Source organism: Lathyrus oleraceus, chromosome 5 (genome assembly GCF_024323335.1).
Source record: "Lathyrus oleraceus cultivar Zhongwan6 chromosome 5, CAAS_Psat_ZW6_1.0, whole genome shotgun sequence".
Lineage (NCBI taxonomy): Eukaryota > Viridiplantae > Streptophyta > Magnoliopsida > Fabales > Fabaceae > Lathyrus > Lathyrus oleraceus.
Genome location: NC_066583.1, coordinates 364604247 through 364630706, shown reverse-complemented (window position 1 = coordinate 364630706; position 26460 = coordinate 364604247).

Genomic DNA, 26460 nt, shown 5'->3' with positions numbered 1-26460 from the left:
AAGATTGAAATCTGGAAATCTTATTCGGAAGTTTGGGTGACCTAGGTGTTGAAATATGGGGCACGCCTGGGGCACGCTTTTATCTAACAATCTCTCGTGCAGGTGCTTTTAGATATCTTCATTCGTTGGCAGGTAGTGGTATGAAACCTTTTGACAAAAGAGATCCCTGCAGAGCCCGACCAGGGGCAATGGATAGACAAACGGTGAAAAGCCCGTGACAGAGTTGTGACGGCGACCCTGGAGGATTAATCATCTTCAAAGTCTAAGGACTGGAAAGTTTGTATGAATCCCAGGAATTCGATCTTCGTGGGATGAATCAGAGGAGTCTAGGCGAGTCTGGGTGTTCTCAAAAGAGGAAAGCCGACACTGTGGGTGGACGATGGATGTCGCTGTTCGGCGACTCGAAAGGTGTTCCGTGTCCAATAAGCTGTATTTCCCCAGTGGGTGTGAGAGGGTTACCTCCCTAACAGATTTGAGATCAGTGTCTCCTCAGCGAGCCTAAAGGTTACTGCCTTCCCAGTAGGGTTTGTGTTGATGGTTTTCCCTTAGCGAGGTCCCCAAGCGGATCGGGTTCGGAGAAAATCATCCCCAGTAGAGATAAGAATGGGTTGCCTCCCCTAGCAGGGTAATCTCCAAGCAGTTCGGGTTCGATGGAGTGCATCCTCAGCAAGGTTTGTCTTTCCCCAGCAGGGTGGAAGTTGACGTGATTATAAGATCCTCAGCACAGTTCCTGGAGTTCCCCGGTGTTGTCTCTGGAGGAGACGTGTGTTTATGCATTCATCATTTAGATAAGCATAGCATATTGCATCATTAGTGCATAGCATTTCCATGATCATGGGGCATTGTGTAAAACAAAAAAACTCATGCATCAACATTGCAAACATGTCCATTAGCCCTAGGCCGTGGTGACCAGCCGAGATTGGGTTGTTGGAAAGAGTTTAGCATCGCGCCATTGGATCGACTTCAGAATTGGGTTCATCAGCATGGTTGAGAAGTTGGTGTTTTCCCGACAAGTGACTCCTTAGTTGAGTGGGTATCCCCAGCAGTGTTACTCCCCGAAGTTGGCATCATTTTGCAAGCTTGGTTCAATTCCCCTAGCATATGTGGGCGTGTCTGATCTCTCCATATAAAGTCGACCCCTTAGGCAGAAAATGTCCACCATTCCTTCTGCGCTCCCCACCGAGATACATCCTCGTGGATGACGGTTGCTTCCGTTCCCTCCATAATGGGATGGGTTTTCCCTATTGAGTTCTTTCCTCATTAGGATGAGTCTTGATTCAGTTTGCCTTCTTGGATCGATCCTAAATTGGCTTCTTGTTCGCTGTCTCTTGTACTTCTCTGGGGCATAAATGAATGGTTGCTCACTAACCGGCACTCATTCATCTCATCCTCAGCGGAATTTTTGGCTTCTACCAACGAACCGGTAGTTGTAAGTCCTATCTTTGTGGTTTTCTACCTACTAACTGGTAGTTGTAAAATCCCACTTTCATCCCCTAGCAGAGTTAACCCTTTGTGCTCATCCTGGTCGATGACTGGTTACTTTTCTGTGGTTTTCTGCCTACAAACCGGTAGATGTAATCCCCTCTTTGTGGTATTGATAGTCTTGTCCCCTTTGGATACTTGCCTTGATCAAGCAGTATTGTCCCCATTGGGTCTTCCCCTTCTTCTTGGATACTTGCTCCGAGTAAGCAACTTTATCCTCTTTTGATTGGTCATCTTTTGCATACCTAGTCTGGTACCCCTAATGCCTTTCTTTTCGGTCGATTATTCATTTAACAACCTACAACCCGGTTATGGATAATCTTCCATGCGAGTGTATTATCTACATTTTGACGGCTACAGATAATATATCTCATGCACTCTTTGGTCAATCTTTCGATTGTTATCCCCAGCATGGGTCTTTGGCATGCGTGTCGGCTCACGTATCACTGTTTTGTTATCTTCGCCGATGCTGATAGACATGAAGTTTTTTCCGGTATCCAGACCGAAGTGGCATTCAGGCCAGTTTCCGGTATCCAGACCGAAGTGGCATTCAGGCCAGTAGTTCCCGGTATCCAGACCGAAGTGGCATCCAGGCCAGTTCCCGGTATCCAGACCGAAGTGGCATCCAGGCCAGTTCCCGGTATCCAGACTGAAGTGGCATCCAGGCCAGTTCCCGGTATCCAGACCGAAGTGGCATCCAGGCCAGTTCCCGGTATCCACACCGAAGTGGCATCCAGGCCAGTTCCCGGTATCCAGACCGAAGTGGCATTCAGGCCAGTTCCCGGTATCCAGACCGAAGTGGCATCCAGGCCAGTTCCCGGTATCCAGACCGAAGTGGCATTCAGGCCAGTTTTTTTTCCGGTATCCAGACCGAAGTGGCATTCAGGCCAGAGTTCCCGGTATTCAGACCGAAGTGGCGTTCAGGCCAATTTCCGATTTTCAGATCGAAGAAGTTTCCGACGATCAGGTCGATGTACTTATGGCATTCAGGCCAATTTTTCGGTGTTCAGACCGAGGCGGTATTCAGACCGAAGTGGCGTTCAGGCCAATTTCCGATTTTCAGATCGAAGAAGTTTCCGACGATCAGGTCGATGTACTTATGGCATTCAGGCCAATTTTCCGGTGTTCAGACCGAGGCGGTATTCAGACCGAAGTGGCGTTCAGGCCAATTTCCGATTTTCAGATCGAAGAAGTTTCCGACGATCAGGTCGATGTACTTATGGCATTCAGGCCAATTTTCTGGTGTTCAGACCGAGGCGGTATTCAGACCGAAGTGGCATTCCGGCCAGTTTTTTTTCCGGTATCCAGACCGAAGTGGCATTCAGGCCAGAGTTCCCGGTATTCAGACCGAAGTGGCGTTCAGGCCAATTTCCGATTTTCAGATCGAAGAAGTTTCCGACGATCAGGTCGATGTACTTATGGCATTCAGGCCAATTTTCCGGTGTTCAGACCGAGGCGGTATTCAGACCGAAGTGGCGTTCAGGCCAATTTCCGATTTTCAGATCGAAGAAGTTTCCGACGATCAGGTCGATGTACTTATGGCATTCAGGCCAATTTTCCGGTGTTCAGACCGAGGCGGTATTCAGACCGAAGTGGCGTTCAGGCCAATTTCCGATTTTCAGATCGAAGAAGTTTCCGACGATCAGGTCGATGTACTTATGGCATTCAGGCCAATTTTCCGGTGTTCAGACCGAGGCGGTATTCAGACCGAAGTGGCGTTCAGGCCAATTTCCGATTTTCAGATCGAAGAAGTTTCCGACGATCAGGTCGATGTACTTATGGCATTCAGGCCAATTTTCCGGTGTTCAGACCGAGGCGGTATTCAGACCGAAGTGGCGTTCAGGCCAATTTCCGATTTTCAGATCGAAGAAGTTTCCGACGATCAGGTCGATGTACTTATGGCATTTTGGCCAATTTTCCGGTATTCAAACCGAAGTGGCGTTCAGGCCAATTTCCGATTTTCAGATCGAAGAAGTTTCCGACGATCAGGTCGATGTACTTATGGCATTCAGGCCAATTTGCCGGTGTTCAGACCGAGGCGGTATCCAGACCGAATGTGGCGTCCAGGCCAATTTCCGATGTTTCAGATCGACATCAAATCTCTCATATTCCGAGGCTCAGTATTCAGACTGACGAGCGGCGCTCAGGCCATGGTTATCCCTGTGTTACCATTTATTTTGGTATCCAGGTCGACGTTTCTGTTTCGGTATTCAGGCCGATTTCTTTTTTCGTTCCAGACGGATTTTTCTTTCAAGACTGTTTCTTCGCCGATCCTGACGGGCATTGTTAATTATTTTCCCAGCAGAGTGCAAATTTCTACGGTTCTTAGTATTCAATCCCTGTTTACCCTGAAAGTCTGACAGTCGTTACTCTCATCCGTTCGGGTTCCCAGCTGATTGAATAGGGGCAGCCGTAGCACCTCAAATTTGCACCTACCCTTTGTACATACATTCTCATATTAGGTCATAACATTAACATAGTCCACTGCATAACATTGCATTGTCCCTTTTGCCCAAGTGCAAGCCATTCAGAAGAATTAGGTCAAACTGGTCAGGAGATCAGTCAATCAAGCAAGTCAGTGCATTTTCCTTTGAGGCAAGGCCCTAGGGTTGGTCCAACATGTTCACATGACCTAGGGGTCCTTTTGAAGTGTTTTGGTCAAAGATTGGATGCCCAGAAGTCATCAGTCATGGCTCAGTTCACCAGAAACCCTAAAAAGTCAACCATGGTCAACTGTGGTCAACTGTGCCTGATTTTATGGATTTCAAGGTGGGAAATGGTTTGAAGGGGTTCATTCATGTCCATATAGGCCTCATATAACATGTCAAACATCATCATGGAAGAATTTGAAGTCAAACAAGAAATTTCCAAAAATAGAAAGTTGACCTGTAATTGGAATTTGCCAAAAATGGAAAGTCTTGATCCTCAAAATTACACCATGATACAAGCTTCAAATGAATTTTTTCCCAACATGAAAGTTGAATATCTTGTTCTCCCATTTTCAAAAAGTCCAAGAACACTCATTTCCCATGAATGGTTGGCAAGTTATGATCAAATCATTCTCAAAAATTTTGAACTTCAAAGTGGCATATCTTCCAAACCATTTGGCCAAATTGGGTGGGGTTTTTTGCTACAAGTCACATTTGATGCCCTCTTTCCAAATATGTCATCACAATTTACCAAAAACTCACCAATCAAAATGGCACTTTTTGAAGTGACTTGAATTATTTCAAGTGAGGTGAAAAAGTGATTTTGCAATTTAAGCCTTTCCAATATATTTTGCCAATTGAAATTGCTAAGAAATCATATTTGGAGTGTGTACAAGGCCCACTTTCGCAACTGTAACCACAGACCTTGCCATTTGAGTGAAAATTGACAAATTAACCAAAACACCTCCAATTACAAAAATCCAATTACCACATAACTAACCAAGCTTAAGGACACTAAAACACAGTATATATTCTTCATTTTCTGCAGAAGAAACCCTAGCAGCCACTCTCACTCAAACAGAAGAAAAATCTCACTTGCTCTCAAAAACACTTTTTCTTCATTTTGAACTTTTGATGAAAAACTCCAAAGAACACGAGCTGGTCTTGGTTGCTTCATCACTCACCACCATTTTTAAGTTCATGGCAAGCATTGTATTCCACCTGTAAAGCCATCTTCCATTACTGCTTTGAAGAAGCACATCCATGGCAGGTTTCATCTTGAGCCATTTCAAAGGTTGCTGAACCAAATTCCTCCTCCCATTCACCTTCTGGAAGCTCATTGAACATCTGTTTCGACCTTTCATGGCCTAATCACTTCTGTTTCACCACTGCCTTGCAGATTTAGTAAGTTTTCGACTCTCTCTATTTCCAAAATCATGATGTGCTTTAGATAGACCTTGTTATGCTGGTTACAATGAGCATTGAGTCATTAAAAATGGTTGCATATTGAGAGAAATACATGGATTTAAAGTTTCACACTCAAATATGTTTTTGCTTGGTTCTTGGTTGATAGCTCGATTTAGTGGAAATTATGGTTGGATTTGTGATGTGCATCGTTTGTTTGTTTGATTGGTATGTTGGTTTTCCATTTATGGGCAAGAAATTTTTTCACGAATGATGAACAAGATGATGGTATCCACTGTAGCAAGAACCCTAGTTAAAAAACCCAGAATTTTTGGCTTGGATCGTGTTTTGCATTTGCTGTGCATGGATTTACTGTTTTATTGGCCATGAGCCAATCAGGGCGCGGCATGGCTTTAAGTGAAACGCAGAGTTTCACTTAAAGTTCCATCTATTTACCACAATGCCACTGACCGGTTATTATTTGATTAAATCCATTCAATTTTTGCAATTTTTATTTCATTTGTTACACAATCTTCCAAAATTCATAAGTCAACCAATTTTGATCCAAAATTCATGAGATTTTTTGCATTTTGTTCATCTTGATCTCTAGTTATTTGTCATGATTTTTCCAGATTTTTGGCATGGGTGGATTTTTAATTGTGCTAGGGTTTTGTTCATGTGTCCATTTTTTGTACACTTTGCCAAATCAATTGTGAAATGATGATGCTTTACCCAATGGCTTCCAAATTTTTTGTGCTTAAACTAGACACATTCATGGTGATTTTGGTATAGAGTTTGTGAATTTATCATTGCTGGTTTGTGAGTTATGAGTTTTTGAATTAGGGTGTGACAATTTGTGTCACACCATTGATGTCCAACTTCATGATTTTAATTACCCTGCCTAATGAACTCAAATTGGTCTGATTTTTTGCATGAACATGCTTATGGATGTTGAGAATGTGTATGAATTTTTATGGAATTTTGGAATGCATTTTCTGTTTGATTGATAATTTCTCCCCTGTTAGACCAAAATGTTGACTTTTGTGACACTTGATGCCATTTGTTTTGTGAAATTCTCATACATTATTGGATGGATTTGAAATTTGACATGTGATTAGTAGACATCTTAAGGTTTATCATGGTTTTAATCCCATTCATTTTTCATATGTTGTCACTGATTTATGATTTATTGAAGTTGGTGCATGTTTGGTTGACTTCTTTGAGCATGTTTGAACTTGCCCTGCCTTTCTGATTTTCATTTCCCTACTTCCCATGATCCAATTGAGCTGAAATTTGGTGTGATTACCATGCTATGGATTATGTTTGGCCATGATTTATTTGATGATTTTTTGGATTGTTTATGATTGGTTTTGAACTGAGTCTTACTGTTGACTTCTATGAGCTTCCATATGCCATGCCTTGACCTCTTTTGCTTATGAAATGATGATGATGAATGATATGATTGTGGAACCAATTGAGTTTGTTTCTTGATTGTTTGAACTTGATTTTGGACACTTGCCACTTTCTGTTTTGACTTTCTTATCTCTTTTTGACCCTAGGCTTGTCCTAGTGGTCATGTTGCTCATGTTTGAGTTCATTTTTTCAGGATAAGAAGCAGTTGCCTTAGAGAGATCAATACAAATTGATTGATGCTTGATTGATTATCATGACTAACTTGTTTGTTTTGTAGCTTGCTTGGCTCATATGCTTGAGCCTTGTGCATTACACAGTTAAACTGATTGTGTAGACTGTTGATTCTATCTCATTTTGCTTTAACTTTGAGTTGTGTACTGATTCTGTTTGACTGGTTTCAGGTACCATTAGTTGCTTAGTTCTTTAAGAACTTGCTTTGATTTGCTTAATAGCAATTTGCATTGAGGTATAATTTCTTATCTTCATGTAGTCTGGAAGACCTGGCCTGTTACTTGGCCAGGCAACTGTCTGAAGTCCTCCTTAAGAGGCAATGTTTGTGACTGCTTACATTTGTCCTTGTATAGAGTCAAAGAACTCCTAAGTGAAGAGGCAATTGGCAGAACCCAAGGGATATGCAATCTATCCCCTGCTATTCTGTGTGTCATCTACTTTGCTCACACCACTGTGTTGATGCATTGCAGATACAAACCCAAGATCTTGTACAATTGTACAGTTGAGTCAGTTTCAAATGTGTAGAAGGGTTCCCACTTTCTGAACCCACACATTCTTGTCTTAAGCTCTCCCATGCCAGGGATAAGAGCTGTGAAGTCTCATCTTCACTCACCTTTCATCTGCTTCACCTTAGCCCCTCAATGGCAAGGTTAAGAGCTAACACTACCCAGTTACAGTGGTTTGTTTGTTGAGGTTGATATGACCCCTCGACTAAAACCTAACCTTGATTGAGCCCATTGCTTGCATATAGTGTGTGCTACTTGTGCTTGTGTGTTAGCTTTAGCTTGCTTCCTGTGCAAGTTAGGTTTAGTTTAGCTTGCTTCCTGTGCAAGTTAGGTTTGGTGTGGCTTGCTTCCTGTGCAAGTCATGTTTAGGATAGGCTTGCTTCCTGTGCAAGTTATCTAGAAACCTTAACTTAGGGATGAATTTGCATGATCACATCTAGGCTCGAGTCGCAGTCTCCCTAGTTGTGTCTCCCTCTGTTATCTGGTTAGGCTAGTCCTTTATCCCTGCGTAGGGGAACTACGTCGCCCTGATTCTCATACCAGATGAGGTACGTAGGCAAAAGATCGTGCGAGATCTCTCCGGGCACCCTTTTCCTTTTTTGTGTGTGTTTGCTTGACAGTTGCTAGGCTCGAGTTCCCGACTCCTTAGTAACTTGTTGCTTGTTTGTTCTTGTGTGTGTAGGAGACGGATGTAAGCCCAGCCATTGGCATTCCGTATCCTCTTGTTGTGTGCTTGGAGTCCGGTATAAGTCCATCAAGTGGCATCTGGTTTCCAGTGTGGGTATGTTTGGTTCGGAAGCTGATGTAAGTCCAGCGATTGGCGTTCGGGTTCCATGTTTGCCTTTTTGTGCGTGTGTTTTGTTTCGGCGTGCGTGAGCCGAACTACGGCAACTCTGATTCTCATGTTCAGATGAGATACGTAGGCACAAGATGCGATGTCTTGCCGAGTTTGACTAACGACTAACAACTAATCCTTGTTTTCTTTCGCCCTCGTTGCGATCCTTTCTCTCGCCCTCGTTGCGATCGAGACCTTCCCTTTCTCTTGTCCTAGTTGCAATCGAGACCTTTGTTCCTGTAGTTTAGTTTGAACTACGTTTTGCTCTGATTCTCATTCCCGATGAGATACGTAGGCATAAGACGCGATGTCTTAGCGAGCACACTTATCCTTAACCCTTAGGTACCCGAGCTACGAAGACTCTGATTCTCATATTCAGATGAGATACGTATGCAATGGATGCGACATCCGTGCGAGTCATTTTTCTCTTGACCCTTTTAGTAAATAGTACATTAGATAAACATACACCCTTTAGACAAGAAACAACAAGAGTGGATCCCGTAGAGTACTACGGATGCGTAGGGGTGCTAATACCTTCCCTTCGCATAATCGACTCCCGAACCCAAGATTTGGTTGCGAGACCTTGTCTTTTCCTTTCCTCTCTTCAGGTTTACTTCGAGCGTTTCCTTTCCCTCCTTTGGGATAAATAACGCACGGTGGCGACTCTTCTGTCATTTCTTTCTCGCCGGTTGTTTTTTCGCATACTGTATTTTTCAGGTACCTGACAGGAGGATCAAAAGATCTCTTCAATTTCCATAAGCAATCCCTAAGTCAAACATCGATCATAAAGAAGTCAACTGAAAATTCAAGTCAACTTAAAAAATAACAAATAAATAGCAAATTAATCAAGAAAATTATGAAATATTAAACTAAATAAGGTGGGGTCAGGACATCATCATCCCTCAAAATGATTTTTAAAATAATGAAAATTGGCACGTGAATTAATTAAAACAAAACATAGGTCAAACCAAAAGTCAATTAATAAGACTAGGTTAGAAATAAATCAAGAATAAATAGTAAATTAATAAAGAAAATTATGAAAAATTAAAATAAATAAGGTGGGGTGAGGACATCATCATCCCACAAAAATATTTTAAAAATAAAGAAAATAGGTATGTGAATTGATTAAAATAAAACATAGGTCAAACCAAAAGTCAATTAATAAGACTAGGTTAGAAATAAATCAAGAATAAATAGTAAATTAATCAAGAAAATTATGAAAAATTAAATTAAATAAAGTGGGGTCAGGACATCATCATCCCACAAAATTATTTTAAAAATAACGAAAATAGGTACGTGAATTAATTAAAATAAAACATAGGTCAAAACAAAAGTCAATTAATAAGACTAGGTTAGAAATAAATCAAGAATAAATAGTAAACTAAACAAGAAAATTGTTTAAAATTAAAATAAATAAGGTTGGGTCAGGACATCATCATCCCCCAAAAAGATTTTAAAAATAACGAAAATTGGTACGTGAATTAATTAAAATAAAACAGAAGTCAAATTAAAAGTCAACCAACCAAACTAGGTCAAATATAAATCCAAAATAAATTGAAAATGCGAAATAAAATTCCAAGAAAAGGTCAGGTTGACCATGAGACAGTGGTCAACCTTCATCCCAAAAATCAAATTCTAACAATAATTTTAAGTCATAAAAATAAAATCAATAAAAAAAAGTGTGTTAAAATGGACCATTTAGAATAAATAGTTAAAATAAAATATTAACATTAAAAAAAATACGAAAATAAAAATTATATAAAATTAAATAAAACGTTAAGAAGAGTGAAAAATATTTTTGGGTAATTTTATGGACGAAGAAAATATTTTAAATAAGAAAAAGAAATATGAAAATGGAAGGATTAATGGTGATGAACATGGTAAGCAAGCGTAGATATATCAAAACATGGTCATGGAAGAGATGATTACCTAATGGAAAATAGAAGTGGAATGGAATCTGATATGTGATGAAGCTTTGCCTCCTTACCATGAAATTCCAATGCTCCTTTAGGGTTAGGGTTTCAGCTTCTTAAATAGGGTGGATTAGGTGTTCTCATGGGCTTTTTAATAAGTGATTTATCCATAAGAATAAAAGTGTGAAGTGAGGTGTAAAATATTGTTATTTTCGGCCAAACTTAAGTGAATGGATGTCCAATTCATGACCAAAAGAGATAAAAAAAACGTGACTGGTTTGTGCAGCATGCTTAGAAAATCTGATTGGGCCAGCCAGGCCCAAAATCTGCCTAGAAAATCAAGTCATGGTGCCCACTTTAAATGAATTTTTCTCTCAAACCATGGATCCAAATGAGATGATTCCAAAAGGATGTGAAAGAGGATATGGCAAGGTACAATTGTTGTGAAGAAAGTATTTTCAAATAATGCCTTGAAGTGCAAGAAAACTGGCCAAGAAGTCTTGACAAATTTTGAAGATTTTGGACTTAGAAAGTTTTCTAAGTGTCCTAAAAAAATGTCTCACTTTGACTAAGCATAACTTTCTCAATTCTAATCCAAATAGAGCAAACTTTTTATCTCTAGAAATCTTGGAACAAGAGGAACAACTTTCATGTTGGAGAAATTTCCAAATGGAGCTTTTATCTTGATGCAAAATGGGCTTAAAGTGAGTGCAACGATCATGAAAACTTGCCCTAAATGGAAAGTCAACCATTTCCAAGTTAAGTAACTTTTCCAATTCCTGATTAAATGATGAATCCATGATCCAACCTTGATCAAATTTCACATGTAGGATCCCCTAGGCATGGATTTTAAGATTCCACTCTCAAAATGTCAAGAGTTGACTTTGCTGCCCCCCACAGTTGACTTTTCCCAAACTGTCTGATTCCCGATTCCATTGATCAATTGAAGCACTTCTAGCCCAAATAAAGAGATGATTTTTTTGTATGTAGACCCTTGTGGACATACGGAGGGCCATGGAAAAGAGTTTCACCCAAAGAATCAGAAATAAACTGATTTTATACCAAACCCTAGTTTTAGGGCAAAATCGATCGGGGACTAATTGCACTGCTTGCCAATGGATCTTTCTGAGATAATTATGAATCTTCCCAGGCCAAGATTCCTCTCTAATCATGACATGGAGGAGCTCCTCTACTTCCAACCAAACATTGCCTGTTGCAGATAGCCATGAAACCTTAATTTCTAATTAAATCCAGATGAACACTCTAATAGCTTGAATCCTTCACTGATGAACTGAGGACCATAATAAGATACTTGGACCCCCCTGAGACCCTTGAGACTTGTATACTTAGAAAATTAAGTCCAATTCTCAATCTTGCTTTGTGTGGGCTCCTTCTGTTAAGGAGTGATCGATCAAAACCTGATCTCCATGTCACTAATGCAGTATGTAATGAGTATGACCTAATATGATGCTAATGAAGTGTAAAACATAATCCCATGCTTCCAGGAAAAAATGAAGGGTAAATTTTGGGGTATTAGAACTGCCCTTATTCAATCAACTAGAGACCCGAAAGGAAGATAGCAACGGCTTTCGCACTTTCGAGGTATCAAGGGATTGAATACAATAAAAAACCGAAAATTTACACTGAAGTTAAAAATGAAGAACAAAGTAACAATGCCTGTCAGGATCGGCAAAGAGGTGGTCTTGAACAAAGAATCCGTCTGGTACGGTGAGAGTCGGTCTGAACACCGAAAAAAGAATGTTAGCCTGAATACCAAAATAAATGGTAACATAGAAATAACCATGGCCTGAATGCCGCTCATCAGTCTGAATACTGGAGATGACTTCGATCTGAGCATCAGAAGATACTAGATTATCAAACATCGATTTGAACACCGGAAAACTGGCCTGAACGCCACTTCGGTCTGAATACCGGAAAACTGGCCTGAGTGCCCAAGTTGCATCGACCTGAATGTCGGAAACTTCTTCGATCTGAATATCGGGAAATTGGCCTGAATGCCACAAGTTGCATCGACCTGAATGTCGGAAACTTCTTCGATTTGAACATCGGAAAATTGGCCTGAATGCCACCTCGGTCTGAATACCGGAAACTGGCCTGAATGCCACAAGTTGCATCGACCTGAACGTCGGAAACTTCTTCGATCTGAACATCAGAAAACTGGCCTGAATGCCACTTCGGTCTGAATACCGGAAACTTTCATGCCTGTCAGCATCGGCAGAAATAGGGAAAATGATAATTGAGGTGGCGCGTGGGCCAACGCCCCCTGCTGGGAATAATAAAGATAAGTCATGAACAATCTTCAGTCTGAGTACTGGAAACAACTTCTGGCTTATCACTTGGGATGCCGAGAATGCCATATGCTTTACATGCGTATGTTTGAATTTTTCAATGGCGTAATGCTCCATGAAAATGGAAATGTACGCAATTTGGGAGGATGCAATGCAATATGATTCTACATGCAGGGATGCAAAATGCTTGATTAGAGAGAACGCCAAGCTGAGGCAAGGAATTCTGCTGGGGAAATGATCACAATCTTCTGGACCTTGGCAAGGTTGTTGGAGATGCACAACACAAAGAACTCTGTGGGGAAATAACCCGCCACACGTTGTTCTGGCAAATAACAAAATACCGAGGCTCTAACTGGGGAGAGAACGACACTGAAAACTTGCTGCTGAGGAAAGCGACAGTGGTTCTGGCAACCATAATCTGCGAGAGAGACGACTCAGCAGGGGAAGCAAACACCGATACGGTACCGAGATTCTGCTTCAAGGAAAGAGACCATGGGTCTAGCGTCGAGATCATCGATCTGGCATCGAACTCTGAGGAGCAGCCGCTTCTGCTGGGAAGATACAGTCTGGCACTGTCAACTCCGCTGGGGATATACAGTCTGACACTGTCGACTCTACTGGTGAATGTATAATCTGAAACAAATGCTTGGGGAAGTACAACAGTGAGAGCCTGCTGGAGATTGAAGAATCCAACGCTCGGACCAGCTCTGCAGGGATAAGATACCAAATTCCAACCGTTGAGGAAAAACATCCGCGATCATTTGATGGGGACCTTAAGGAAATGCCCCGAGTGTACCTATTCTGAATAGACGATCCAAAGCACTTAAAATTTATAGCAATTTTCAATGTTTATTAAGCATGTACCTGTAAAGCCCTTATGTTTCATGATGCAATGTTTATCAAAAATTCGGACGTCATTTTTGCAAACAAAAGAGTAAAATGAAAATGAACCCAGAGATGTACTGAATAACATGATTTTATTGACTGAGTGGCCTCTGAATATGTATTTACATCAGGAAGCAATCCCTGGAAAGAGGTAATTGCACAAAAGATAAAAACATGAATTAATCTAATGGCAATGTGAAATGGATTTCTATCGGGTTCCAATTCTGCTATGATTCGCTCGTCTTCAAGATCCTCCAGATGATCAGCTTTCTGAAAAAGGTGATTGGACTGTTTCCTATCCTTCGGAAGTTTCCGATTATCGACACGAGATGATATTCAGAACTACTCAGAATGCAGCCATTCGCTTAATCCCTAACTTTTGCCTGGATCGCCCTTTCGAGTTTTTAATCCACCAGGATACCCATTTTTGGCTAAGTTTCCCTTTCAGGTTTTCAACTTACCGGGTGTACAATCTTTTCATTTTTTAATCCCTAACTTTTGTCCGAACCTTTTTCATTTTCTTGGTTCGCCGGGATGCCCATTTTTTTACCTGGACTATTCTTTTTATCGTCCAGCGGGTCTATTTTATGCGAAGTATTTTTTAACTGCGTTTGAGTTCACAGGGGAAGTGAAGTTTTCACCATCCATAGTTGCAAGCATTAAGGCTCCACCATAAAAAACCTTGGTGACAATATACGGTCCATCATAGTTAGGAGTCCACTTGCCCCTGTGAAGCATCGAGAACGCACTTTCAGATCAAAGGCTCTCTTCATCCGACTTTGATACAACTGCCCATGACAAATGACTGCCATCCGCTTCTCTTCGATAAGACTCAACTCATTGAACCTTGTCCGAACCCATTCAGCTTCGTCTAACTTGACATCCAACATGACTCTTAGAGAAGGAATCTCCACTTCAATAGGTAGGAATGCTTCCATACCATACACAAGGGAATAAGGGGTTGCCCCGGTCGATGTACGTACTGAAGTACGGTACCCATGCAAGGAGAAGGGTAGCATCTCATGCCAATCTTTGTACGTAACGACCATCTTCTGTACAATCTTCTTTATGTTCTTATTTGCTGCCTCAATAACACCGTTCATCTTAGGACGATAAGGGGAAGAGTTGTGATGTTGAATGTTGAAGTTCTTGCACAACTCCTTCATCATTTTGTTATTGAGGTTAAAACCATTATCAGTAACGATTCTTTCGGGAATCCCATAACGACAAATGATTTCTTTCTTGATGAATTGGGCAACCACTTGTCTGGTGACCTTCGCAAATGACGCTGCTTCGACCCACTTGGTGAAATAGTCGATGGCAACAAGGATAAAGCGATGCCCATTGGAGGCAGTCGGCTCAATCTTTCCAATTATATCAATGCCCCACATAGCAAATGGCCACGGCGAAGACATCACATTCAGAGGATTTGGCGGCACATGCACCTTATTAGCATAAATTTGGCATTTATGACACTTCCGAGCATATTCAAAACAATCAGATTCCATGGTCATCCAGTAATAACCCGCTCTCAACAATTTCTTAGCCATTGCATGTCCGCCGACATGAGTATCGAAGGAGCCTTCATGAACTTCCTGCATTAACATGTCTGCTTCGTGTCTATCCACGCATCTGAGCAAAACCATGTCGAAGTTCCTCTTATACAGCACATCGTCTTTGTTCAAGAAGAAAATGCCTGCCAATCTTCTCAAAGTCTTTCTATCATTGTTGGATGCCCCTGCAGGGTACTCTTGATTCTTCGGAAAGCACTTGATGTCGTGGTACCAGGGCTTGTCATCAACTACCAGTTCCGCAGCAAAACACATACGCGGCCCTATCAAAGCGCATAACATCGATCTTGGGAGCATAGTTCCACCGAATAACCTTGATCATGGAGGACAGAGTAGCAAGAGCATCTGCCATCTGGTTTTCATCACGAGGTATATGATACAACCTTACTGTTGTGAAGAAAGTCAAGAGTCTTCTCGTGTAGTCTCTGTAGGGGACCAAATTAGGCTGGAGAGTATTTCAATCACCATTGACTTGATTGATCACTAGAGCTGAATCTCCAAAGATGTCCAGAGTCTTGATTCTCAAATCAATGGCTTGCTCGATACCCAAGATACAGGCTTCATACTCAGCTTCATTTATGGTGCACTCAAAAGTCAGACGAGCGATGAAAGGCATGTGGGCACCTTTCGGAGTGGTAATGACAACACCAATTCCACTTCCTTTGGCATTGACGGCCCCATCAAACATTAAAGTACACTTTTCATCTGTATCAGGTCCCTCCTCAACAAATGGCTCTTCACAGTCTTTCATCTTGAGGAACATGATGTCTTCATCCGGAAAATCAAACTTCATCGGCTCATAATCATCAATCGGCTACTGAGCAAGATAGTCTGACGGAATACTCCCTTTGATGGCTTTTTGGGATGTATACTGGATGTCGTACTCTGTCAGTACCATTTTCCAACGGGAAACCCTTTCGGTGAGAGCTGGCTTCTCAAATATATACTTGACTGGATCCATTTTGGAGATCAGTAAGGCCGTGTGAGTCAGCATGTATTGTCTCAATCGCTTAGCAGCCCATGCAAGTGCACAACATGTCTTTTCAAGCATTGAGTATCTCGACTCGCAATCTGTGAATTTTTTACTCAGGTAGTAGATGGCATGCTCTTTCCTACCTGTCTCATTGTGTTGACCGAGAACACAACCCATGGAATTATCAAGTACTGTCAAATACATAATCAGCGGTCTCCCTGGGACTGGAGGCATAAGGATTGTAGGATTTTGCAAATACTCTTTTATTTTCTCGAAAGCCCTTTGGTAATCATGATTCCACCTGATAGCCTGATCTTTTCTTAACAATTTGAATATTGGCTCACACGTGGCTGTTAGGTGAGAGATGAACCTCGCAATGTAGTTCAACCTCCCTAAGAAACCACAGACTTGTTTTTCTGTTCTTGGCTCAGGCATTTCTTGTATCGCTTTCACTTTGGCCGGATCCACCTCAATCCCTTTTTCACTAACAATAAAACCCAGCAGTTTTCCAGATCTCACCCCGAAAGTACACTTGTTCGGATTAAGCCTCAGCTTGAATTTCCTCAAACACTCTAACAGTTTCTGCAAATTCACCAGATGTTCTTCTTCCGTCTGAGATTTGGCAATCATATCATCAACATAAACCTCGATTTCATCATGAATCATATCATAGAAAAGAGTTACCATAGCTCGTTGACATGTTGCCCCAGCATTTTTTAGACCAAACGGCATCACCTTGTAGTAGAAGGTGCCCCATGGGGTTATGAAAGTTGTCTTCTCCATGTCTTCTGGTGCCATCTTAATTTGATTATAGCCAGAAAAGCCATCCATGAAGGAGAATACCGAGAACTGAGCCGTGTTATCCACCAAAACATCGATGTGAGGTAATGAGAAATCATCTTTAGGGCTAGCTCTGTTCAGATCCCGGTAGTCGACACACATCCGTACCTTTCCATCCTTCTTAGGTACCGGAACGATATTTGCAACCCATGGAGGATAATTTTTAACCGCTAGAAACCCTGCATCCAACTGTTTGTGCACTTCTTCCTTTATCTTGATAGCCATCTCTGGTCTTGTTCTTCTAAGCTTCTGCTTGACCGGAGGACAATCCTCTTTGAGAGGCAAACGGTGTACCATAATTTTGGTGTCAAGCCCTGGCATGTCCTGATAAGACAAAGCGAAGATGCCAACATACTCTCGCAACAATTCAATCAACCCCTTCTTCATATTGTCTTCCAAAGCAACCCCTATCTTGATTTCTCTCTTGACGTCCTCGGTGCCAAGATTAATCACTTCAATAGACTCTTGATGCGGTTGAATGACCCTTTCCTCCTATTTTAACAAATTGGCAAGTTCTTCAGGGAGTTCACAGTCTTCATCACCCTCTTCTTCAGCTTGAAAGATTGGATTTTCAAAGTCGAAGCGAGCCATAGCAGAACTGTTATCAATAGGATCTGGTGACGTACATCTGCATGAGTGATGGTATGTGCTTATGAGTATGAACAAGAAGTGGAAACTAAACAAAACATTGCCAAATGTATATTTTTTTTTTGATTTTTTGAAAACTGCAAAAATAGAAAGACAGTGAACAAAATATTTGAATGCAAAAAGACGTCCTTTATTTATGATAAAAAATGCAGGTATCCACATAGATGAGCCCTACAATGAGTCATCACGCCCTGGGCGGAACGTAAGACTTGGATATGCATGAATAAACAAAGAAAATTACTCTTTAAGAAGAGTGACTTAGATAATCTCTTCAGAAGACCAGTTACGGAGAACTTCACCCGGGACCCTTGGGCGCACCCAGTTGTCAATGTCGCAATCACTAACCCCATCTTCTTTGTTGATTGCAGAGACCTGGCCGTACTGAATGATGCCAACACTGGAGAAAGTAATCGGCCCCCGATGAGTCTGAGGCGTTGAAGTTGTAGAAGTCAATGCCGGCTGATACCTGTTAGATACCCAAAAGTGCTTATTTGAGTTATCAAATATGGGCATCTTTCACTCCGTTTCCTTGCTAAAGTGTTCGAAACCACCTTTGTTTTTGATGAATTGCAATACAATGATAAACGATCTTGTACCTTTGATTTGTGAGTTATTGTGCAGGAATTAGGCATGAAATAATAGAAAATGAAGCCACAAGAAAGTTGGCAAAGGGACCAAAGAAAAGATGCATTCATCAGCTTGCTCGCTAGGCGAGTGATGTGGCGAAGGGCTCGCTAGGCGAGCGCCCAGCGAGAGCCCAGCGAAAAGCTCCAGTATTTAACAGGGGCAAACATCAACAAACTCGCTAGGCGAGCTGCCAGCGAGGTGTGTAGCGAACACGTCCAGACTTGGTGAAAAGCGCAGCCAGCACTCACTCGCTAGGCGAGCCATTAGCGAGCTCCCATCGAGCATTCCAGTAGCAAAACCTCTCAAGCTCGCTGGAGCGAAGGTTGAAGCGTGACCTTCGCCTAGCGAAGGTTTTGTTCGCCCAGCGAACATGACAGTTTGGCAAAGGTTGTTTCTCTGGGCGCAGGTGCCTCAGGTGCCTCATTTAGGGGCTCGCTAGGCGAAGCAGTCTGCTCGCCTAGCGAGCATGACAGCTCAGTAGCAGCTCTATAAGTAGCAAGGGCTACTTTTTGGAGCCATACTTTTCACCTCCATACTTTTGTACTTTTTAGATATTTTTCCAGCATTGCTCTTAGGATCTTTTGTGACCTAGAAATCATTTCTCTTCATCTCTTAACAATCTTTCACAAAAAGAAGGTGGATTCCCATCCAATCTCGATTATTCGACTCGGATGTTGATCAACCTTCTTCTGAAACTTGTTGACCAAGCTACCATGAAAATGAGTAGCTAAGTCCTTCATTTTGTCAAGGTTAGATGTAGATGATCATTAGCTTTGTGTGTAAATGAGATGATCTTCATTTGTAAACTCTTTAATGGTGAATATATGGTGAAAACTTTGTTCTTATTCAAAACTCTTTGTGTTGGTTTATGATCGAGAGATGTTTACCAACTCTTAACCTAGGTTTTCATCCAATCTTGTTTGTTAGCTAGAGATAGTAATGAATGATTTTGTTCACCATAAGGTTGAACCAAAAAGTTATCATTTTGATAGATTGTGTTAGAGATAAACAATGGATCAAAATGGGAAAACTCACAATGTGTGTTAGAGATAAACACATTGGGAGGACTTTGTGAAATAGTTTATCATCTAAAGGAGTTTATAAGTTTTCTTGATCGAACATATACATGCAAAGTGATCGTCGAACCCTAACTTTGGCAATATTTCTCAAATATTAAAACCAAAACTTTTACCGCATTTTATTACACTTTTATGCAAGATACCGTGACAAATACCAAAACCCCATTGTTACTTTAAGCTAAGAATTAAAACAACTGTCGAAAGGCGGTGATATCTCACAATCCCTGTGGAGACGATAACAAAAACCCGACACTTAAAATTACATTCAACAAAATGGCGTCGTTGTCGGGGATTGTGAATTGATATTGCGAGCATCGCAATGGTTGCTTAATTTTTAGCTTTCGAATTTTTGACTTGTGCTTGTAATTTGTTTGGTTTAGTGTGCAACTTACGTTTTATGCGAGGGCAGATCCCTGTGGACGAATTTCTTTTTGATCCCGAGATCGAGAGAACCGCAAGGGGGCTTAATAGCAAAACGAGACGAAGGAGGCAACAGGCTAGACAACGTCAAGAACAAGGAGAAAGTTCTTCTACCACACATCCACCACCGTTCATACCTACCATGGAACCACCACCACCTCCCATTTCCACTCCATGCATAAACAGTCCAAGAAACACTGCTCAGTTTGCCAACCACATGGGAAGGCAAGCTGAGATGAAAACGGGAACTCTCAATTTATTATATGGAAGTCCATTCACCGGAATGGACCATGAAGATCCCTTTGCTTTTCTCACAAAATTTTATGAGATAGCATTGGCGGCCGAAGTGGATCAGGCTCAAGAGCTACCGTTGTTCAAAAGATTATTTCCCCACGCTTTGCTCGGCAAAGCAAAAGATTGGTACTTAGATCAAACACCAGCCGTCATGACAGACTGGAACGTGTTGGAGGAGAAGTTCATAGAGATATTTTTCTCCCATAACCGGTTCATGGAATCCAAGACGGCCATCTCAGTGTTTGCACAAGGAATCAATGAATCCTTAAATGAAGCGTGGGAAAGATTCAAATCCATGCTTCGGAAGTGTAAAGGGCATGGATTTGATGAATTGACTCAAATCCATATTTTCAAAAATGGACTTCAACCAAATTGCAAGACGTTGTTGGATGCTACCTCGGGTGGCTCTTTATTGTCTAAAAGTGCCGAAGAAGCTACAAATATCATAAATCGAATGGCTCTAAATGATCTTCAGAGTCAAAATAGAGGCAACTCTTTGAAGAAGCCGGGAGTGCTTGAACTTGGGACGAACGATGCCATCCTTGCCCAAAACAAACTCATCTCACAACAAGTGGAACTCTTAACGCAGCAAATAAAAGAGTTGAGAGAACCTTCTAAAGCTAAACAAATAGCTTGTTGTGAGCTTTGCAAAGGTGAGCATGACACCGGATTCTGTCCACCTCCGGGGTTCGAAGACGTAAACTACATGGCAAACCAAAGGGACTACCAACCGAGACAACAACAACAACAACCTTATCAACCACACCCTCAAAATCAACAACAACATTTCCAAGGGAACCAAGGGTTCCAACCTAGGAGTAACTATTACCATAACCAAGGTTATGGAGGTGGTTCTTCTAGCCGTCAAAACCCTCCCCAAAATCCTTATCAACCTCAACAACCGTCGGTCGTAACTTCTAAGTTAGAAGAGACATTGACACAATTCATGCAAATGTCAATGGCTAACCAAAAGAGCAATGACGCGGCCATAAAAAATCTCGAGACTCAAGTTGGGCAACTTGCTAAGCAACTCGCGGAACAACAACCTGGTCCTTCCTTTTCGGCAAACACGCAAACAAATCCTAAGGAACATTGTAAAGCGATCATGACGAGAAGTAGGAGGGAGTTGATCAGTGAGAATAAAAAAAGAGATGAGAAAGAAAATGAGGAGGAAATATTGGAGAAAAATATTGATGGTGAAGTGGGGGAGTGGAGTGAGGAGGAAAAAGTTGAAAAGAACGAAAAGAATGGTGAAGTTGAAAAGAAAGAAAGTGTGGAAAGTGAGAAAAATAAGAGTGATGAGGTAATGGGGGAGGAAGTGAAAAAGCCTAGATGGAGGAGTTCTAGAGTTGCAAAGGGAAAGGAGGTAGTGAGAACTACTCCAATCCAAAACCTTCCTTATCCTCATGCTCCGTCCAAAAGGGAGAATGAACGGCATTACGCCGGGTTCATGGATATTTTTAAACAACTGCAAATCAACATTCCGTTTGCCGAAGCCTTGGAGCAAATGCCCAAGTATGCCAAATTCATGAAGGACATACTTACAAAAAAGCGGAGGTATACGGAACCGGAGACCATTTCCTAGATGCGAGTTGTAGTGCAATTATTCAAAGGACGCTTCCGAAAAAAGAGGTTGATCCGGGAAGAGTCACTTTGCCGGTTAAAATTGGTGATATCTATGTCGGGAAAGGACTAATTGACTTGGGTTCAAGCATTAATCTTATACCTTTGTCTATTATAAAGAGGCTTGGCAACATTGAAATTAAGTCCATCCGAATGACGTTGCAATTGGCAGATAAGTCGACTACCCATCCTCATGGCGTAGCCCAAGATGTTTTGGTTAAAGTCGACAAATTCTTTTTCCCGGTCGATTTTATTGTTATTGATATGGAAGAAGATGATGATGCTCCGCTCATCTTGGGCCGACCGTTCATGAAAACCGTGCGAATGATGATAGACGTTGATGACGGTTTGATGAAGGTGAGAGTCCAAAATGAGGAAGTTACATTCGATCTATTCGAAGCAATGAAGCATTCAAAAGATAGAAATGATAGCTTTCGCATCGATGTGATCGAAGAGGCAATTTTGGAGGTTTCTAAGCATATTCATGAGATATCTCCTATGGAGTTAGCTCTTGACGACTCATTAGAAGTTTTCACAGCTGAAGAAGAGCAAGCTCTGGAGGAATGCTTAAGGGAACTTGATGGTTTAGACGAACTACAACCGTGGGAAGTTGAGGAGGAAGACTTGAAGAAGGAGGTTAATGACGAAAAAGCGCCTATTGAATTGAAAATATTACCTTCTACTTTGAAGTATGTATTCCTAGATGAGACCGAAGCAAAGCCGGTCATCATAAGCAACCTTTTGTCAAATGATGAAGAAGCCCGCTTGATCAATGTGCTAAAAAAAAATCAAGAAGCCATGGGTTGGAGTCTTTCCGATCTAAAAGGAATTAGCCCTTCCTATTGCATGCACAAGATCTTGATGGAAGAGGATTTTAAGCCGGTAGCTCAACCACAACGCCGCTTAAATCCTACCATGAAGGAGGTTGTAAGAAAAGAAGTTGTAAAGTTGTTGGATGCGGGAATGATTTACCCGATTTCGGATAGTCCATGGGTTAGTCCCGTGCATGTTGTTCCGAAGAAAGGTGGAATTACCGTGATCCGAAATGACAAGGATGAGTTGATCCCTACTAAAGTTGCAACGGGGTGGCGAATGTGTATTGATTATAGGCGGTTAAATACCGCAACTCGAAAAGATCATTTTCCACGCCCGTTCATGGATCAAATGCTCGAAAGACTCTCGGGGCAAAAATACTATTGTTTCTTGGATGGCTATTCCGGGTATAACCAAATTGCGGTTGACCCGGCCGATCATGAAAAGATGGCTTTCACATGTCCGTTTGGAGTTTTCGCATACCGAAAAATGCCCTTTGGGTTGTGCAATGCACCGGCGACTTTCGAAAGATGTGTGCAATCCATTTTTGTCGACCTTATTGAGAAAACAATGGAAGTCTTCATGGATGACTTCTCGGTATTTGGTGGGTCCTTTAGTCTATGCTTGGCAAACTTGAAAACGGTGCTTGAAAGATGTGTGAAGACCAATCTTGTGCTTAATTGGGAGAAGTGTCACTTCATGGTGACCGAGGGGATAGTGCTTGGCCATAAAGTCTCTTCAAGAGGGCTTGAAGTTGATCGTGCTAAGGTTGAAGTGATTGAAAAGTTACCTCCTCCGGTGAATGTGAAGGGAATCCGAAGCTTTTTGGGGCACGCCGGGTTCTATCGGCGCTTTATCAAAGACTTCTCAAAGGTGGCTAAGCCTTTGAGTAATTTGCTAGCTAAGGACCAGGTATTTCTCTTAACCGATGAATGTTTGCAAGCTTTTAAAACTTTGAAATAAAAATTGGTTACCGCTTCCATTATAGTCGCTCCAAATTGGAATTTAAATTTTGAGCTAATGTGTGATGCAAGCGACTATGCAATCGGAGCGGTACTTGGCCAAAGAAAAGAAAAAAAAATCATGCGATACATTACGCAAGTAAAGTTCTTAATGAGGCTCAAATTAACTATGCCACCACTGAAAAAGAATTACTTGCGATAGTGTATGCGCTTGAAAAGTTTAGGTCTTATCTTATAGGGTCTAAGGTCGTAGTGTATACCGACCACGCGGCGATTAAATATTTGCTCACCAAACCGGATTCGAAGCAAAGGCTCATCCGTTGGATCCTCTTGTTGCAAGAATTTGATGTTGAAATCAAAGACAAGAAAGGATCGGAAAATTTGGTGGCGGATCATTTATCCTGCTTAGTTAATGTGGAGGTTACCGCGTCAGAGAAGGAAATCCGGGAAGAATTTCCTGATGAAAAACTGTTCAAAGTTCAAGTTAGGCCGTGGTTTGCAGATTTTGCGAACCACAAGGCTAATGGTTTTGTGCCTCCCGACCTAACTTCGAACCAAAAAAGGAAGTTTCTTTCGGATGCCAAGTATTACGTATGGGATGACCCGTACTTGTTTAAGTTGGATAGTGATAACCTTTTAAGGAGATGCGTTACTGGCAATGAAGCGCAGAGCATCCTTTGGCATTGTCACAACTCGCCTTACGGCGGACACTATAATGGGGTGAGAACGGCCACTAAAATCCTTCAGTCAGGATTTTATTGGCCCACTATTTTCAAAGACGCACATACCCATCCGCAAAGTTGTGATAGTTGCCAGAGAAGCGGTGGGATTGGTAAGAGAGACGAGATGCCTCTCCAAAACATCCAAGAGGTCGAAGTATTTGATTGTTGAGGCATCGATTTTGTAGGTCCATTCCCATCCTCTTATGGTAACGAGTATATGCTTGTCGCAGTTGATTACGTTTCTAAGTGGGTTGAGGCGATTGCCTCACCTCGGGCGGATGCGAAAACGGTAATAAATTTTTTGAAGAAAAACACATTTTCCCGTTTCGGAACCCCCCGAGTGTTGATAAGTGACGGAGGGTCACACTTTTGTAATGCACCGTTGGAAAGCATTTTAAAACATTACGGTGTATCACACAGAGTGGCAACTCCGTATCACCCACAGGCTAATGGGCAAGCTGAGGTCTCTAATCGTGAGATTAAGAGAATCCTCGAAAAAACTGTGTCAAATTCGAAAAAAGAGTGGTCACAAAAATTGGATGAAGCGTTATGGGCATACCGTACCGCCTTTAAAGCTCCAATTGGCCTAACTCCTTTTCAATTGGTGTTTAGTAAAACTTGCCATTTGCCAGTCGAATTGGAGCACAAAGCCTTGTGGGCTCTGAAATTTTTTAATTTTGAAAATGATTTGGCCGGTGAGAAAAGGAAGGTGCAACTGCTTGAGTTGGAAGAGATGCGCAATGCCGCATATCACTCAAGTTGGTTGTACAAAGAGAAGGTAAAAAAATACGATGACAAAAAGCTCCGAAAGAAAGAATTTGTGCCCGGACAGTTGGTCCTCTTGTTCAATTCCAGGTTGAAGTTATTCCCCGGAAAGTTGAAATCAAAATGGTCCGGGCCATTTCGGGTCAAAGAAGTTAAGGAGTACGGAGCTATTGTCATTGAGGACATGGAAAAGAAGGACAGTTGGACCGTTAATGGCCAACGTTTGAAGGTTTATCTTGGCGGTCATGTGGATCGCGAAAGCTGTGTTATTCCTTTGGATGCTCCTCTGTGAGCATCGCACCGTCGAGCTTATCCGACGTTAAACAAGCGCTTGTTGGGAGGCACCCCAACATTGTAAGTATTTACAGTTTTTCTGTTGTGTTGTAGTGGGATTCCAATTGTTAAAACCTTGCTGAATGTACCAGGAATGCTGTTTTTGAAAAGGCAAATGCTGTCATGCTCACTAGGCGAAGCCGTAGCGAGCAGATTCGCTAGCTGCTCGCTAGGCGAAGCAGAAGCGAGCGCTGTGTGGCAGCACTAATTTAAATTATCAGCAGGCCACTCTTTTGGGCCCAAATGCAACTTTTCTGTTTTTTTTTTAAACTCTGAACCGAGCTCTCACACACCACTCTCACAAGCATTCTCTCACATTTCATCTCAAACTCTAAACCCTAACATTGCATACCAACCTCCACTGCACTTCAAATTCAATCAATCTATTTTGCTAAGGTTTGCCCTAATTCCATTTCTTTATGTTTGAACTTTGTAAATTTCTGAGTTGCATGTCATTTAGGGTGAATTTGGGGGAATGGGTATATTAGGTTTTGCATGTAGGTTTCGAATTACATGTATCCTAGAACGATTATTTTCTTGATAGATCATTTTGTTCTAAAATAGATACCATGAGAACTTGGGTTTTGCCAAAATTCCACTGTAAACATAGCAGAACCCAAAAACCCGTAAGTTTCGCTAGCAACTCGCTAGGCGAACCTGGGGCGAGCATTCGCTGCCACTTCGCTAGGCGAAGCAGCAGCGAGCATGACAGGACTTTGAATTCTGGTTTTGCTGTCTAATCTGTTTTGTGTTTGTGTTGCTTCCTCTTTATGTTTTGCAGATGGAATCCAGATCCGGAGCTTCGAAGAAGAGAAAGGGAGGGAACATTTCCTGTCCCGTACCAATACAATTCGACACCGACAAATTTGTCGGGCCAAACCAAGCCGCAAGATATGTTGCTTTGGAGAAACGAAAGATTTTACCGGAAAAGAGATTCTTGATCAACCCTGAAGGCACGAACCGAACATTCGCCGGGTTGATCAACAGCAAAAAGTGGGATCGGTTAATATCCCCCTGGAGCATTACGATATCGCAACAGTGCGTGAGTTCTATGCGAACGCACTGTCGGATGATGACGAGCCATTTACATGGACATCTAGAGTGTCTGGCCGTCCTGTTGCGTTCGATCGGGATGCAATTAACCGTGTCCTGGGTGAACCGCTCCAACTGGGAGCCGAGGAGAGAGACACCTACCACACAGAATTAAGGCTTCACCGGGATACTGATGCAATTTCTGCTGCCCTGCTTTTGAGAGGGAAATCAGTTGAGCTGAATCCATCTGGGGTTCCCATGAGATACCATAGGGAGGACATGACTCCCTTGGCTCAACTGATCCTTTTGTTGGTTCTTACAAACATCACACCCAAGTCTCATACTTCTACA